Raw genomic sequence first — 17,575 nt, 5'->3', positions numbered from 1 at the left:
ATTAACCAAACAAAATCAAAGTCAGTCCTTCACATGCAAGGGCTGCTGTGAGGCAGGAGACCATCTTATAGCTGCACTTTTGACTTAGCAAGTGACTATTGCAGCTGAGTTACACGATAAAGAGGCAAGTGATAAAACAGGTATATATAATATAATGTGATAATAACAGGTTTCATATACTGTTCTGACTGTGAGAAAGAAATGAAGGAGAGAAGGGAAAATAGAGCACTCTGCAAAGGGGTTGGGGGCAAGAATGGGAGACTTCTAAAAGGAGGAGGTGGGGCTGCATGGTAAGAGCAGAGAGAGAGAGAGAGAGAGATGCCTCCACTTCCTCTCTTGCTCAAGTACGCAAGCCACTGACAGCAACAGCCACACACAGACAAAAGAGAGAGAGAGAGAGAGAGAGAGAGAGATCGGAGAACACACAGATCCGTCCTCTGTAGATCGCCTACACGGTGTCAGAAATAGAGCTGAGTTTAAGGCAGGTGCGTACAAAGCGTCTGCATGAGACCCTGGGCGGTGCGCTAAAACACAATCTAAGAGAGGATACAGGTTGATTGACTAACGTCAAGAAGGAAAACGAGAAAAAACGTGACGACAACAAAAAAGAAAGAAGAAAAAGAGGAAGAAGAGACCGAGATGTACACTTAAATGGGCCATCTCTTAACGGTAGGGAAGTTTATCATTTTTTCTGAAGACCTAAATTTTTACGCGTTGCATTTGAACGCGCACTGCAGATGCTTTTCTAGTGGTGTTGACACAAGAAAGGGCAGACAATGATTCCACCAGAGAACAACCTGTCAGAAATTAACCTAAGCGGGTAATTCTTCGATATTTAAGAATTAATCGAGCGGTGTTGTGTCACAAGATTTGGTGTCGACAGTTTGAAACGCGGCTCAAGTTGTGCGTTGCACTGACGGGTCGAGACTTTTCCACGCTGCATGGCAGTTATGGTCAGCATGCAGAGCACATCGGGATAGAGTAGCACTGACTCACACATTAGCTTGGCCGAGGAGAGAGAGAGAGAGAGAGAGAGATTGTGTGTGTGTGTGTGTGTGTGAGTGAGAGAGAGAGAGAGACGCTTCATGTCGCATTGAAATTCCACAGCCAGAGCTTTGCGAAAATAAGCATAACGCAGTGTGCGTGCGCGTTTGTGTGGATGTGGGGGCACGCATCTGTCATTTCATTGAACTGATCAGCATCTAGTAACTCTCCCTCCTTCTTCTCTCCTCTTCTTCCTCCTCCCTGCTGTTGCTATCCATGTGCGCGTCGCGCGGCTGTCGCAGTTGCTCTGCTTCTCCACAGCGAGCCTATTGTTGTTGTATTCCTCCACACTCTTTCCTCTGAGGAGTGTCAGCTCACGGTGCTAATCCTTCTCTGCCTCTTCGTGTGTGGGGAGGAAGCGTGCGCGTGTGGGTGTCTTCCTGGAACGACACGTGAGAGTGTTGGCAGGTGTCCGGTGCATTATGCGGCTCCGAGAGAGAGAGAGAGAGAGAGAGAGAGAGAGAGAGAGCGCAATGAGGACAGATTGGGTGTGATAAATACATTAGATGATGCTCATATGTATTTCGTAAGAATATTTGTGTGGTTGTTGCTTGTTTGTGGATAAATAAAGAGTTTAACTAAACCAATTATTAGAGTGACCGCCAAGGAAACGTACACGTTTTTAAAGCTATAAAAAGCAGATCGCAACCTGTTTTACTTTGCAAAAGAAAATTAGTGCCAAAAAAAGTTGGAAAGGAGGGTTTGAAAAATAAAAAGGACCGAGGGACTTAGTGACGTCAGTCGGAAATGAAAGCAGTTTCAGTTTCAGAGGCAATTTGCTACATGTTTTAAAAGATAATATCATTTGAAAAAAAAAAAAAAAAAAAAAAAAAAGTCCAATGAATTGTGCAAACTGAGACCAGGAACGTGCATTAACAAAAGTTAACGTTGACTAAAATAAATTATTTTTCTTCTTCTTTTTTTTTTTATTAGGCTATATACAATAATATTTCCCTGTGACCCTAAAAATAAATAAATAAATAATAGCCCTAAAATGAGTTTTGGACATGGGATGTTGATGACAGTGAATCACAATCCAATTTGTGATGAAAAATATTCTGACAGCTCAAATGCATCCAGACATCAATGAATAAATTCTTAATAAGTCTTACCAAGAAATTAAACACATGACTTGTCCTGACAACTAGACTGGAAAGATAATTGCATAGTTTGTTTATCGCAATGTTGATTAGCCCTCAGTGCTGTGTATGGGCATGATTGCTGAATGCAAATATACACTTCTTGCATGAGAGAGCTCTACGGTCTCTGACAGTGCATCACTGTAAACATTATTATCTTTACAGTTCCTCATCATTTAGTGGCTTTATATAGTTCCAAACTACTCAATATATCCCTTTAACGAGGCAAACTTAACCCAATTCAATAGAGTATGTTTACCTACAACAATAAATTCTGAGGCATGGCTTTTGAAATTTAGTTTAGTGCTCAAAATACCATGAAATAATCCTTGAATTGCGCCTAATTAATGATTTAGCTATAGCCTGACAATCCCAATGTGCTCTATATGCAGTAGATAGTAAATTATGTTCTTTTTTAGTTTAAGTTCTTTTGCTTGTTATGAAAACTTAATTTCTTAAACTCATATCCACATTGAAACCACAGTTGTCTGGATTTCATAATGCTCACATCTAATGTATTCTAAATAAACCTTTATCATGCTTCACATCTCATCTAGATCCAAAGGCAATCTAAATGAGAGGCAATTTATAACTCAGCTCATACCCTCCGTCTCTATTAGAAAAGGAAAAAATGGATCCAAAGTGGATTCAAACAGTGACTCTAAATCTAAATAATGTACAAGTAGCAAGAAAACAGGGAGAGTTGCCTATTAAAATACCAATGACTCACATGAGCTATAATTCATTCATAATTAGTCTAAAACTCATGGGTTACTGATTCGAGTCAAGCTGATTTGTTGAATCAGTTGGAATGGTTCCTTCTTGAGTTACTTACTGGCCAAGAAATGGTGTTTTGATAAATAAATGAATATTTAACACACACAAAAAAAAACTATCAATCCATTTATTCATCTATTTTTCTATACACATATGATCATATCATACTAAAGATATGATTCTAAAGAAAATATGTTCAGTTAATCTGAGAACAAACCGTAATCACAAACACTCCTACTTGACATGTTCCCTACCGATTCCACCTACAGAATAACACTTGACAACTGCTGTCCGCTCATGATCACCTTTTAAAGAGTCCATTCTAATGTTTTTCAAAGGTGACAGCGGTGTAAGTCCAGACCGACAGAACACTGTTTACAACCACTTCATGTTGAGCATAAGACAAGAGCTCCCACCAAAGGGCGAATCGGTGCCACAGCTCTGCTTTATAAAAATGAAAACACTAGGGGCTGACTATACAGCTGCAAACAATTTCTAAGGGTTACCTTGCAAATACAAATTCAACTCTCTAGCTCCTCGGCCCGCTATCCCACCTCTTTGTGCTGGCTTTGAGGCATGTGTGGTCTTTTAGGAGGTGTTTTGTGATCTTGTAGGTCTTTTAATGTCTTCATCCTGCAGGTAAATGTGAGCTGGTTTGTCATAAACATCTGTTAAATCCTCCTCGTGTTAGCATCGCTAATGAGGTGAAGGGTGTGACAGAACAGATGCCTCCGAGTGCGAGAAAGAGATACAGAGGCGAGACCGTGGAAGGAAGGGAGAGAATGAAAGGGTGAGTGATGGGAGAAGATGTATGCAGCACATCCCTCTGTTCCCCTACAGATGAGTCTTCAATGAGGGCAGATGTTTCCAACATTAAGAAGCTGAGACAGGCAAGGTGCTGCTTAGCAGATATATCTGCTGTTGCAAAGACATGCCCATTTGACTATAACGGCAGGGTCGATTATGTTTATTGATCTGCCACAATGGAAACAGTCTTGTGCTGTTTACCATGTGCAAATGGCTCGCGTTCTATATGGTTGACAATGACACGCAAGAGCCTCAAACCAAATTAAGACTTGTGCGTGTGACGTCTTGCTTAACTTATCATTATTCCATGAACATCCCTGCCATCTAGCTGCTGTAATCCCCTTTTATTATCATGATTGGCCTGTGAACAATTTGAGATAATCCCTATTAAACTGGCCTTAATAAAAATGTATAGCAACACAGGGCAATGGATTTGATGTGGAGACTGGAAAAACTCCTGAAAAAGAAATATAAAGTTTATATGTAGTACATGATGACACAGCGGCTTTTTTCCCCCAGGGTTGGGAATAAAGAACTTTTCAGAGCTGTTCCCATTTTTTAAACAATACTGGAACTGAATGATTTTCACATATTTCATTCTGTTGATGGTTATTGAACATGGAAGTAAAAAGATAGCATTTTAGTTTTGAGTTTGTATATACAGACATTTATAATGTTCCAGAGGATTTCTACTTCAAATAAATGTTCTATTCAAAAACTAATATTCTATTTATCAAATAAATCTGGAACAAAAATAGTATCACATTTAACACAAAAATTCAATATTCACCTTTGCCATCACAGGAATAAATTGCATTATAAAACATTAAAATGGAAAATGTCTATATTTATATCAAATAAATGCAGGCTTGGTGAGCATAACAGATGTCTTTATAGTACTAATAGGTTGAGTTTAGTTTGGTTGAAATTTTGGGAGGGGATGTACTAAAAAATAATGAATGGAATGATTACAGCAGGCAAGACATTCATCTTAAGGTACACCTCTCCATTCCTCTTCCCTATTCTCTCTCTCTATCTAAAAAGCAGGCTTGGCTCAGTCATCCATGTGCAAGGGCTCACTCCTGACTGCTGGGAAACAACAGCACAGCAAATGAGCCACGTGTATATGTGCGGATGTGAACGAGCATATGCGTAATAGGGTCAAAAGGGCTGCTGGACTTCACCTCTTGTGCTCGCCGAAGAGGGCAGATGAACTCAGGACAGGAAAGATCACAGACATCTGTCTCAAAGAGAAAGAAAAAATTGCACTGTCACAACACAGCCCATCACCGCACATGCACCCAGACTCACTGCTCTGTCTGTTCACTGCATTTCTGTAAGCACATATACAAACAAATCAGCTAAAGTAGCTAAGAAATCAAATTGAATCAAAGTGAAAGACAGGACTGGGATGTGATGTCTCCTCTGTGTAGCTCATATGAATTCATGGCCTCACAGGCACCTTACATAAAGACAAATAAGAACAAGTATGTTGTGCATCATATCTGCAATAGCATATAGGACACACTGCTGTCAGAAATGAACATGTTTTGTGCTGAGAGTGGTACGGATACATCTGAAGAAGGAGGTGAAGACAGAGCACTGCTCACAAGCCTCAAGGGCATATCTGTGAATGAGCAAACACATCAGTCTGCCATCTTGCAGCGTGATGATGAACGCAAACTGTGACAGTAAAACAAACCAAACAGATTTATCAAACAGTTGGCCATTAACATTTCATTTTGTAGCTCAACACAACAATTTATTTTTCGTACACTGTAGACTTACCAGAAAAGAGCAAAACCTCGGGTCACTTCAACTATTATTCATCGGACCGTTTTCTTTTTTTCTGCAATGAAAAAGAATATGTGATGTCATTAAATATTACTCTTTTAGTATGTATATTTAAAAATATTTGATGGTTTCAATATATATTTGAATAATAATAAATGTTTTTAATACAATTTTTGGTCACACTTTATATTAGGTGGCCTTAACTACTATGTACTTACATCAAAAAAATAAGTGCAATGTACTTATTGTGTTTGTATTGTATTGCAAAACACTTTTGTTCCTATTGAGGTGAGATACGGGTAAGGTTAAGGACAGGTTTGGTGGTATGGGTAGGTTTAAGGGTGGGTTAAGGTATAAGGGATGGGTCAACAGTGTAATTATAAATGTAATTACAGAAATTAATTACAGATGTAAATATATATAGGTATTTTTACAAAGATAAGTACAATGTAAAAACATGTATGTACACAATGAGTGCATTGTATCAAATGATTAATTTAAATGTAAGTACACAGTAGTTAAGGCCACCTAATATAAAGTGGGACCCTTTTTTTAGTATTAGGACAGTAAATCATTGTTTTTAAGGAATTGAAAAGTCATTTTTTAGTGTGTGATGTTAACACACCCATTACACTGACTCAAAAGGCATGAATGTCAAGAAAAAAACAAAGTAGAAATGAATACGTCACTCTGGTTGAAAAACTTTTATTTGACAATGAGTTTTTAATTTTATCCTGCACTGCAGCAAGCAATAACGATTTCGAGCTGTTTTGTAGAAAATTGTTTACTCTCGCTGTTGGTTGAATCAAATCTTTTATGACTTCACTTTTCAACTCACAATGCTTGTTGTCTGATTCACACTGTCATTTGAAATGATTACATCTGAACTCATTTGGACATACAGAAAAATGAAGGCTGCTTAGTTTGTGTGAACATACTTTAGCAATGTGACACACAGATCAGAGATAAACATTTTTTTTTAAATAAAGAAATGTGTGTCTTTCTTAATGAGGAAGTCAAAAGAACTTGCTTCAATAACCACATTATGCATACTTTCCCCTAAATTCTTAAATATATCCTTGCTCGCCTATAGCAATAGAACAGTTAATTAAAAAAGGCCTGCCGCTAGAAAAAAAAAAACCAAAACAAAAAAAAAACAGTCTTCTTTGTCCTGAAAAATTTATTCCTCTCTTCTCAAGCGAGCTCATTTATGAATACTAAGGCATCTCTTCTCATTAATTGCTCTCACAGGCAGCTTAGCCGGGGTCATCGCTGCATTTTTGACCCAATTAATGCTAATCACAGCATCAGACTGGCTGAGTGAGAAGATTGCACTGTCAGAGCAACTGATCTTCTTGGAAATGCATTAACAAAAGAAAGGAAAAAGGGAAGAAAGACAAAAGTGGGACTCTTGAGTGGATATGGCAACCTGGTTTTATTTTTTGGCCTTCAGCTTTCAAAATATTTGTCATTAACATTCATTAAGGTGCCAGTTCCAGAAACAAACCAGGACTTAAATGAACAGATGGACTTTTCCTTGTAGAATGGCCTAACATGGAAGAGTGAGACTGGCTGCCGTCTGCTCCAACGGCTCAAGGCATTTGTGAAATATCAGAAGGTATGCAGCTGAATTATTTATTAGGTACCCCGGTATATTAAATTAAAAGGAAGTGACTCATAAACAGAGGACAACATGATAGCAGATCAAGGCTTATGCAAAGCAGCGCTCAAGACAGTGATTTCTTTTGTCTTCTGCTGGCTCGGTCAGACATGATGTGGTCTACTTGCCATGCAAATATATTTACTAGCTCTAGCAAAAATGCTGGTGTTAATGGCATTTATTTGAAATAAACAAACAAAATAAATAAATAAACTTTGATTTAGTGACATACTGCATGCAAATCATCAAAGTTTTCAAGACATTAAAACAACGTGTCAACTCAGCAAGCAACACATCCTGTAAGTGGCCTGAAACCATCACACACCATCAGGCCATCCTTACTGTTGAGCAAAAGACAGTGACGGCCTCCATAGAGAGAGTAATTCTTAACACCCACTGGTGAACAGACACGCATATATTTGCATTCCTTCATGGGAAGTAGTCCTACTTCAAAATTCAGCAATTAAATGTATAAGCATAAAACGCAGTTTACTTGTACAGACTTATCCTAAATAAAACATGCATCTTTCTGCCTATATATGCAGGGCGCAGAATGACAATATTCGTACATGCCATCCTGCCACGTGCATGACTATTGAGAACTGCTATTTTAGTCCACGTCATAACGTTCACATCCCCTCCTATTTTTGAGCCATAGTGGAGACATGCATGTTTATGACCACATTCAGACATGCCCTTGCTCAACCATAGAAACGCAATTATTCCCACAAGCCAAGCCCATTTAAGTCATAATGGTCACACTGATATCCATAAGCTGGATGGCCAGTCTCACTTCGGCATGCCGAGTTTTCCATTACCGCGTTAGTCACATTTCAAGGTTGCTATGCGTATTATGATATCAGAAGGATTTTTTTTTTTTTCTCTTGTGAACCATTGCTTTTCTTAATTTCCTGAGAAGAAACATAATTGTAGTATTTATTATAAATTCCCCCATAGTAGGTGACATTTAGCAGGAAAAGCATTACTGCAAAATATTCTGCAAATGAATATTTCGTAAAATGTCTAACTAAAATGTTGTGACATTTACATAAACTCATCTTAACATATGCCAGCTGATCTTATAGCGTCTATAAACTGACAAAAAGCCCACCACCTGCCTCCAGATATTATTATATTAAACAATAACCTTCTGTAACCAATCAGACTGTAACTGAGTGCTAATTCTAAAACAAGGTTTTGCTTGAAGACATGCTTAAGACACACAAATACAGCAAAAGACAGGATTTAAGCTGCATTGGCGGCCCCAAGGTAGCCAGTCAGCTAAATTTATCCACTGCAAAAATGTTCACACCACAATGAAAACCAAGTGGACAGTGCTAAACGCCTCCCTAGACGGCAGACAGTTATACTTAGGTCTCTCAGAATGAACGAATGTTAACAACTTGAGGCCACACGCTCTCACCTTCTTGCACATGCTATTCCCCTCGCATTGAGGGTGGCATTTCCTTCTGGGAACGAGACAAATCTTTCTTATAAAGACGAGTAATTCCCATTTTTGCGAGCAGGTTCGCAGTGTGACCCTCTGCGGAGTGTCAGTGGAAATAAAACGCTTAATGAGTGACACAAATTGAATGTTGTTCCTCTCGGTGCAGGAAAGTGGAGGAAATTGAGGCAAACCTAATGAGCAGTCCGATCCCTGCAGCGACACCTGACATCGATGGCTGGTGACAGGTCGCACGACAAGTGGAGAAGAGCAGGGAGGGGACACCTTGCCCCCATTTCACCCAGCACCATGTGACATGATCCATCCTGCCACGGGCCATCTGTGCCCACTGAGAGACTAAGTGGAACTCCTCCCTGCATCTCCCAAAGGAATGGAAGCCTTTAATCACCACCATCAGCATCATCGCACGCACACGCTCATGTGCTTGCACAACCCCTCATCCCCTTGTGGCCAAAGAGCATGGATGAAATGAAAGAGATGGGTCGCTGCGCATTCAGTGAGACTTCTACGTGCAAGAGCAGTAGCACTTGTTTCTTAAGCAAATGCGTGTTTACATCCCCACAGACCATCAGACGCATGTCCATTAAGCTTCTGGGCCAAAAGTGTAAACAAACTTACGTAACTCTGTTTGTGCATGATTGAACAAATGCAGAAATGGACTTTACAAGGGAGCACAGAGACAAACATCTGCATCTCATTTTTCATCAAATATTTAGGTGAATCAGCCAGCTTTAATTTCCTTGTCTGCCTTATAAGATGACACAGTGGCCACTGATATAAGGCCATATCTCCTTAAAAGACAAGAAATTCATTCTTTTATTCAGCAAGGATGCATTGAATTGACCAAAAGTGACAGTTCAGTATCGTTAAATTCGTATTTTACATTGTTACAAAAAACGTTGAGAATTCGTAATTTTGAAAAAAAAAATTCACCAAAAAAATTAAGCAGCACAATGATTTTCAATATGAAGAAATTCTGGAGCACTTACACTGCCCTCCAAAAGTGGGGTTTTGGACAAATTTTTAATTTGTGATACTTTTGCACTGATGAGAGACAACACAAACTACGAAAACATATTTTATTACATAAACAGTTTATACATAGAAAAAACTTAAATTTTCGATTAATCAAAATATCCACCATTAGCAGCTATTACAGCTTTGCATAATCTGGGCATCCGAGCTCTCAGTTTATTCAAACATTGACTTTGAATTGGCAATCAATTGTTGAAGCTACAGTATTAAGGTGTGCTAACCCAAAAATCTTTGAAAAACCTGGGCCAAGTTTAAACCAGTAACCAGGCATCACAGCTGGCAAAGGGGCTTTGACTTTGACATGTATATATTGCCATTATTATGTTTTATTGCTGGTCTTCAATGATAATGTCAAGTTACTTTAATGCATTTGCACCAAAAAATGATAAGGATTTATGCTGATATCGTCCAAAACCACACTTTGCCAGGGGTGTTTCCAAACTTTTGGAGGGCAGTGTATATTACTAATATTTCACAATATTACTTTTTTTTATATATATTTTGATTAAATAAATGCAGCTTTGATGAGAGCTTTCTTTAAAAAAAATAAAAATAAAAATCTTACTAGCTCCAAACTTTTGGATGGAAGTGTACATTCACTTCAACGTTTTGGTTACATATTTGATAATGTAATGTAATATAACAATTATTCTTCCTATTTGTAAAACTGTACAGAATTAAACAACAGAAACGGCACACTCAAAGAACATGAATGTGATCAGGGCTGGGCGAAGATACTGTTACGTGTCTGTTTCTGTTTAGTTCCCTTTTGCCCTTATTTGGTTTTTCCTGTTCTTGTTTCCTGTTATTAGTTAATCATCGTTTAGTCTTTTCACCTGTGTTCTAATTAATTATCTTGTTTACTCGTTTGTTCCGGTTCCTTTTAAAGTCCTCAGTTTCCCTCTAGTATCTCTCTAGCCTTCTCCTCGCAAGTGCCCTCCAGTGTCTGTTACTCGCAGGTGTTCTCCTGGGTGTCCCCGCTGGTTCCGTCCAGCCCTTCCGAGTCCCCGTTGATCCCGTCCAGCCCTTCCGAGTCCCCGCTGGTCTCGTCCAGCCCTTCCGAGTCCCCGCTGGTTCTGTCCTGCTCTGCGCTGTCCGAGCGCCTCCGAGAATCCGCGCTTCCAGAGCGCCTCCGAGAATCTGCGCTTCCAGAGCGCCTCCGAGAATCCGCGCTTCCAGAGCGCCTCCGAGAATCCGCGCTTCCAGAGCGCCTCCGAGAATCCGCGCTTCCAGAGCGCCCCCGAGAATCCGTGCTTCTAGAGCGCCCCCCGAGAATCCGCGCTGTCAGAGCGCCCCCGAGAATCCACGCTTCCAGAGCGCCCCCGAGAATCCACGCTTCCAGAGCGCCCCCCCCAGAATCCGTGTTTCCAGAGCGCCCCTTAGAGTCCGCGCAACCTGAGCGCCCTCTAGTGCCCACTTCTCCAGAGTGCCCCCAAGTGCCCGCTCCTCAAGAGCGCCCTCAAGTGTCCGCTCCTCCAGAGCGCCCCACAGAGCCCGCTCCTCCTCAATGGCTCCCAGAGGGGAACTTCCCCAATAATTTTTTTTTGGGGGTGCTATAGTGTCACGGCCTGTGTGGCCGGGCCAAGGCCACAGAACTCCTCTACCCGTCTTGGCGGCCCGAAAAAATAAGGCCGTGGCCTCCCGAGTCTCCAGTCCCGCCATGGCCTCCTGAGTCTCCTGTCCCGCCATGGCTCCCTGAGTCTCGTGATCTGCCATGGTTCCCCGAGCATCCAGACCCGCCGTGGCTCCCTGAGTCTCCTGATCGGCCATGGCTCCCTGAGTCACCTGATCCACCATAGCCATCCAAGTCTCCAGTCCTGCCATGGCGCTCCGAGTCACCTGACCTGCCCTGGAGGCTTCCCGTGTCTCCTCCGTGTCCTGGCTCAGCCCCAGCCTCCAGGGCGCCAACATCCCAGCGAGCACTTTTAGTCCAGCGAAACAATAATGTTGTAATAAGGATGAATATTCCTTTGTTTGCATTTCATTTATTCGGGAGAGTTATTGTTCGCGTCTGTTATGGAATAAATTACACTCAAAAACAGCATCTTGGTGGTAAAAAAACAACACGGTGCTGTAGCATACAGTTTTACAAACAGAATGAGACCGTCCACGGAAAAAAAGTCTCAGATAAGCGGAATATAGTTTATTTGAATTTGGTGCTCTCTCCTAAGTGACGCACGCTGTGACGCAGCTGTCATCTGAGCGGGGCGTAACTTAGCGATCTGCTTTTCCATAAAAAACTCTTTTTTTTTTCTATGTGTGTGTGTGTATTGTGTATGCATTGTGTACGTATTGTGTACGTATCTGCATGATTATCATATGTATGGACACACACCAGCGTGTTTATTACCGACTCTATGATGGCTATCATTGTGATTCATTGATCAGCTATTATAGATTATATGGCCCATCTGTATGATTATCATCTGTATGGACGCACATCAGCGTGTGATTACTGACTGTATGACCATGTATGCCAATATCAGTTTATGTCTGGCAATCAGAATACTTCAGTATACATACTATATACAAAGCCATTTTTTTCTATTTTTTCCCCTTTTTTATTACTCAAATAATTATTTTTGTATTTTTTAGTGCTCAAATAAATCACTTATATGATGTCTAAAATTCTGTCTATTATTTTATAATTGAAAAACTATGCAGGAATATGTATAATGACTAAAATAGTTTGTATAATTCTGCAATACATTTGGTGGTTATTTTTCCTCAAACAGGGGGGCTGGGAGGACTATAAATAGTTTCAGAAAAAATATTGCAGGAATCTCATTTTTCATGGTATCTTCTTCAAATTTGAAATATAAACTCGTGGCTTTCAATCCATTACTTTTCTGGATTGCCTCAGGACTTATTTCATGTATTTGTATATGAAATAAAAAAACATTCAGTGTGGAAAAATATTTTTCAAGGCACGTCAGTGTCTATAACTTTTTATCTTTTTGAGCATTATCAACTCTGGATGATGGATAGTAAAGCCTAGAGTGTCTTCTTTCCAAAGATACCTAATTTGTTTGTGTAGCACACTTTGTCAGGAACTGTTACCGTTTTAATTTAGGTAGGTTATTTTCACCTGTGAGGCCCAAAATTGTGTGTGTGTGTGGGGGGGGGGGGGGGGGGGGGGGTAACAGGTTAAAAGAACCTTTTGTTTATCTCTGGCTTCCTGGATTCCTTTAAAGGATGGAAACGTTACAGATACACCAAAATGTATTTTAAAATAAAATACCAAATACCTTAATTTTAAGTGTATTAAAAAATAAACTACAAAATACAGCAGCCACACCATGTATCAATATAAACTACTGTATTTTTGTATTTTAAAAAAATACTTTTACAAGGGAACATGAAATTTCTTCGTAAACCTTCCATCAGTTGGCCTATTTGATCTATCCTTTCATCATTACACAGACTCAGTTGATTAAGTACACAATGCAATAAATCTGACATATGCAACCAGTTAACATAATTGTTTGCTAATTTAGTTACTTGGTGTTTGGTAACGAAGGGCCTGCATCAGCAACACTGACTCAATGACAAACATGTAATTCATAAGAAGACAAGTGATGGCACCTCTTTTCATAGCAACGAGTTAGTAATTTGATTGTTAATCATAAATATAATAATATACATGTCGGGCAGTCATTCATGCAATGGTGTGCAAAATTATGATCCTACTAAACAGCTACTTCAATTAGGGTACAAAATTAAGCATTCAAATATTTATTTATCAATCATTGGAATATTTGGAAGTTGAAAACAAACATGTTAGCATTTCAACAATTATTAGATGATCGATATGTAACTCCAACCACTGAATCTATTGAGAGCCACAGAAGTATAGAGGACACATAGACTTTAATAGTGTAATAATAAGTCTGGGCAAACTACCGAGTAGGCACCAATCAGAGGCCGCATTTTTATGATGTCATCATGTAGACTTGCAAAGTATTTTAAAACTACAAAAATACAAAACACTAAAGTATTTTGATGCAAAATATTAAGCCATTTTCATCAACCATATCAAATACAAATAACAAAATCCTATTTTATATTTGAAAAAAAAAGTATCATGACAAGCCTATTGGCAGCTAAAAGAATTAACAAAAAATAATCAATTTATGTCCAAAGGCAAAGGGGAGTTTTCAAATTTGATGACTTTTCCAATTCTGTGGAGTTCCAGTTTTAATCAAAAAGTGTTGATTTTACAGTTCTCCACAGAGGAAAGTGTAGTAGTTCCTATGAAGGGAGATACTGCGATACATCTGCGGTTGCAAAGCGTGCTGGTGTTGATAGGTAGTGCATTGATTTAAATGACATGCCTGATGCTGACGTCCCCCTATTTTACACTCCCACCTTCCTCCGCTTCCATTTAATTTCATGTGCCATCCTTTGCCTCTGAGCGCGCTACCCTTATCTGATTCATTGAGCCATTTAAACGAGAAATTAAATTATGTTCCTCAATACGCTTGTTTCCCAAAGAAAAGTTATGGCCAGGCCATTTATTAAAAGCAGACAGTTCCCTTCTTAAACTTCCTCTGATTTACAGAGACTCTTTGCCGATAAAAAGCCCAAAATTGGATCAGCGTATTCCCACACTTCGCAAAACCTTTATTTTCTCCTTGAATGTTGAGATGATAGCAAAACGCCTCAAACACAGCAGGGTTCTGTAATAAGTCTGATTACATACAGGAAGTAATTGGAAGGATCAGGATGGATCCACACACTAATGCAAACTAATTTGTCATTTGGGGATTGTGCCAAGATAATTTCCCAAACACCTTTCTGCAATTAGAGCGAAGACGCAAAACAGTCAGACTGAAGGAAGGAAGATAGAAGACTACACGTAAACTGATGCAATACAGGTTAGCATTTTCTTTGCAGGGGGCATGAACTACAAATCTTACTGAATGCTCGTACCATGTGACTGTCGGCAGAGATCTAACCAGCTTTTATTGATGTGTAGACAAATACAAGCAGGGTCAGGGCCGGGGCATTTTACTGTCCTTTTTATGGCCGGACATGTAAAAGGATGCTAAAGGATTGAGGAGCCGGGCACTTTAATGGCCTATCGTGTAAAAGGCAAGTGTTTTGTAAAATAAAGGAATACATAGGTTTGTCAATTGAAATGTACCATACATTCAGAAAAAGGAGAAAAGAAACCAAATACTAACCAAAGACTTCTAGAGAGTTAGCATTAGCGTTCCTGCTAGGCTAATGTACAGTGTAAAGCCACTGAAGTAACTTTTCGTAGCAAGATGTATTCTGGAAATAAGTCTCAAAAACAATGAAGCCTCTGACTACATGTATAATCGGCAAAAAACAATTACTTCTAGCATTAGCATTCCTGCTAGGCTAGCGTATACAGCCACTGAAATAAACTTTTCATAAGCAAGATATGCAAATGTATTCTGAAAAAAACGTAGCCTGTGACTGCATGTATATATTAATGAAAACATGTACTTCAAAAGAGTTAGCATTAGCATTCATGCTAGGCTAACACATAAAGCTGCTGAAGTGAATAATGTAAACTTTTCCTAGCAAGCTACGCAAATGTATTCTGGAAATAACCCTCTAAAACTTCAGGTATACATATTAGAGAAAAAAAAGAAAAAAAGCCCAATGGCAACAGAAAAGTGCATTGCAATTAAAATAAGGCATAATTGTATCCCAATTTGTCTGTTTAAAAGAAAGTTTTTAGTCATAGGCTACTGACAAAATGTGCACTCATGCCATTCATGTAGGACCATATGGCGGGAAAGATTTGGTCTCAAAATCAGGCTGTAGTGATGCTGCCAGTCTCCCTCCTTCGTGTTTTAGCACTGTGTGAGGCTTTTCCTCACTGCATATTTAAAAGCAGCTCCCTCAAGCTTAGCACACTAATGGCTATTTAGGCCTGCTATTTCTTTCTTTACCAGCAGACGGGGAGGAGGACAAACACACTGACACATACACAGCTCTGTAAGCCACCATGATAAGAAAGCAACTCCTGTCTCGACTCACATGCTTTTCTCTCTCCCTCTTTATCATGAACTAATCCAGGCATCTTACTGTGATCCTTGCTGCCTCTTATTTACAGGTTGTTTAAAGATTAAACACCCTCCAGCTCCTATTCATATTCATATTCACAGCACCCCGGTCCTCTAAGAAAGAGGCACTTTGTTAAATGGTATAAATAATTTTAGTACTTTAACTTATTTTAGTTAGTTTCTACATTTCTGATTTTCATTCAGGTTTCTTATGTTTTTCATCTAACATTTATATTTTGCTTAATTTCAGCTTTGTTTCAATTATTGTTTGTCATAGTTAGCAATAACCACACTGATTTCTTAGAAGTCTTTGACCTTCCTGACTGTATCCAGCAATTAAAATTGTATTTATTTTTGTCATAACTTTGACAGAACTTATTGGATTGATATTCTTTTTTTTAAAAAGGGACAATGCACATGAATTAAACTGAGCATTCAACTCCATGTAAATGTGCCATATTTAGCCATACAGGCTCATTTTCATCTTTCATATTATGCTTTGGATTCATTATTATAAAGAATGAATTGTTAATTATTAAGATAATTTAATCACCAAAATATTAGATCAAATATAATTTATTTCAGTTTTTCTTTTTAATAATTTCGGTAACAATGCGCGGAGGACTTTTCTTACTGTAGCAAACAATTAATGTTTTTGTCAGAATCTTGACAATTTATTGAATTGATATTATGCTTTACAATAAGTATCGTAAAAAGTTATTTGTTAATTCATTTTAATTAGCAAAACATTATATTTAATGCTCTCACACAAATAATATTAATAAATAAATATCTTAAATAATCAGCTTTTTCAGAATGTTATAAGCAACCCCTTTCACTGACTATTTGTTAATAAAAATAAAAAAAGACTCAAAAGCATGTTATTTAAACAAGTGCTATTTTTGTACCCTAATAGTGTAAAGTACTTCTTTTTTTTCAGCTTCCATATATAGATCAGAGCTTCCCATTTACATTTCTGACTTATGACCTCATCAAAAATTCCTACTACGAAGGCCATGGTTAAAAGCAAAATGGTTAAAGTATTACTAACCGGTGAGGTTCTGGCGGGTCAGTGCCCGAGGTTTTGTTCACCTGTAACACACACATACAGAAGGTGAACTAAAACTGGTGTCCTCTTTAAATCCAGAAACTGCATCCATAATATAGGAGGAAGCAGTAGGCATGGAAAATGAGCTATTGGCTTTTACGTTAAAGTTTTAACCATTTTTCTTCAAGTTTAAGTTTTCTAGGAGCTGATGGAATTGGTTCAATAAAGTGAGAAATAGGTCAGCAGACTGTTCGTCATTTCTGCCAGCAGTTATTCAGCAGGGTAATCAAATGGGAAAACAGATTGAAAAAGCACATACACTACAGCACTGTGCATATTAGTAATGCTGGTTAATCTATGTGGCACACAATATGCACATACAAAAAAAAATAAAAAAAAAAACAGGGCGGATGCTGTGAGATAGGAAATATTACCATCGGATTACTCCACTTTGCAACATTATTAAGTCAGCAATCTTCTGAACGTTCGGCCTTCTCCCATCATGCCTTCACGAAGCCCCTCTGTGAGCTAACATTTCTATAAACCTTCCCTTTGGCATGTTTTGTTCTATGGCCAATGGAAAGTAGTCAAATGTCCCTTCGCATAATAGCTGATCAGAGAATGGAGAAGCATCTGAGTGACAGCTTTGACATTTCTAGAAAGCGCTGTGAGAGAAAGAGAGACAGAAGCAGATCGAGTGAGTGAGAGAGAGCCCTCAGGTGTCCCCTCTCACCGAGCACTGGAGAGGAACATTTGCATTTAATT

General features: G+C 39.0%; 1 protein-coding gene across 1 annotated transcript in view; it reads left to right on the top strand.

Moving 5' to 3' along the window:
- Positions 1 to 371: 371 nt before the first annotated feature.
- LOC306856664 (leucine-rich repeat neuronal protein 2-like) overlaps positions 372 to 17,575 on the top strand; it is a 49,043-nt gene continuing 31,839 nt past the window's right edge. The window contains exon 1 of the mRNA XM_079396034.1: positions 372 to 669. The gene's annotated coding sequence lies outside the window, so the exon portion shown is untranslated. The remainder of the gene's footprint in view (positions 670 to 17,575) is intronic.

Source organism: Barbus barbus (assembly GCF_936440315.1).
Source record: "Barbus barbus genome assembly, chromosome: 37".
In the NCBI taxonomy this organism is placed as follows: domain Eukaryota; kingdom Metazoa; phylum Chordata; class Actinopteri; order Cypriniformes; family Cyprinidae; genus Barbus; species Barbus barbus.
The sequence above is the reverse complement of the archived record's forward strand: the minus strand, read 5'-3'. Positions and strand labels throughout refer to the sequence as shown.